The following is a 969-nucleotide window of genomic DNA, read 5'->3' as shown; positions in this document are numbered from 1 at the left end:
TTTTTTTTTTGCATTCAGTGTTAAAGTGTTTATCAGAAAAGAACTACTTGTGGCTGGGCTCAGTGGCTCATGCTATAATCCCAGCACTTTGAGAGGCCAAGGAGGGGAGATCACCTGAGTTCTGTAGTTCGAGACCAGCCTGGCCAAGATGGTGAAACCCTGTCTCGACTAAAAATACAAAAATTAGCTGGGCATTGTGGCACATGCCTGTAATCCCAGCTACTCAGGAGGCTGAGGCAGGGGAATCGCTTGAGTCTGGGAAATCGAGGTTGCAGTGAGCAGAGATTGCGCCACTACACTCCAGCCTGGAAGTTGAGTGAAACTCTGCAAAAAATAAAATAAAATAAAGAATTACTTGCATTGTGCTCACATAATTTATGCAGTCAGTTTTGCTATACCAGCTTGTTTGAAAACCATACTTTATTCCAATGCAAATGATGTATTAGGGAAGAATGTCAGTGTAATGTGAATGCACGTTTGCTTATGAGTGACTTAGTCTGTGAGAAATGGTGAATGCAGAAAACTGCATTCACCCAGCTGACCCAAGCTATGTAGGAATACACAATACCTGCTGGCAGGCACCCCAGCCAGCTTCCAGATGCCTTAGTTCATCGTGTGTGTCACTCTCATCCATGTCTGGTTGTACTACCTCCCAAATGATTTCCAACAACCCTTCTTCCTCCACTGCATACTAATCCACAAGCTGCAACTCTTCCAACTCCCTTGGATCCATGCCCTCTCCTCTGTTTAATTCCCCCAATTTCCTCTTAATTCCAGTTTTTCCTCTCTGTTCTTTGCTTACCTCTCTTTTCTCCCTCACTTTTCTTCTCTCCCTCTCACACATAGAGGAGGGGGTGTTGGAACCAGGTGGGCTGGTGGTAGGATCACAGGTCCACAATCTCACGAGCAATGGCTCACTGCAGCTTCAGATTCCTGGGCTCAAGTGATCTTCCTTCTTAGGCCTCCCAA

Source organism: Mandrillus leucophaeus, unplaced genomic scaffold (genome assembly GCF_000951045.1).
Source record: "Mandrillus leucophaeus isolate KB7577 unplaced genomic scaffold, Mleu.le_1.0 Scaffold731, whole genome shotgun sequence".
Taxonomy (NCBI): Eukaryota; Metazoa; Chordata; class Mammalia; order Primates; family Cercopithecidae; genus Mandrillus; species Mandrillus leucophaeus.
This window is presented reverse-complemented; position numbering follows the sequence as displayed.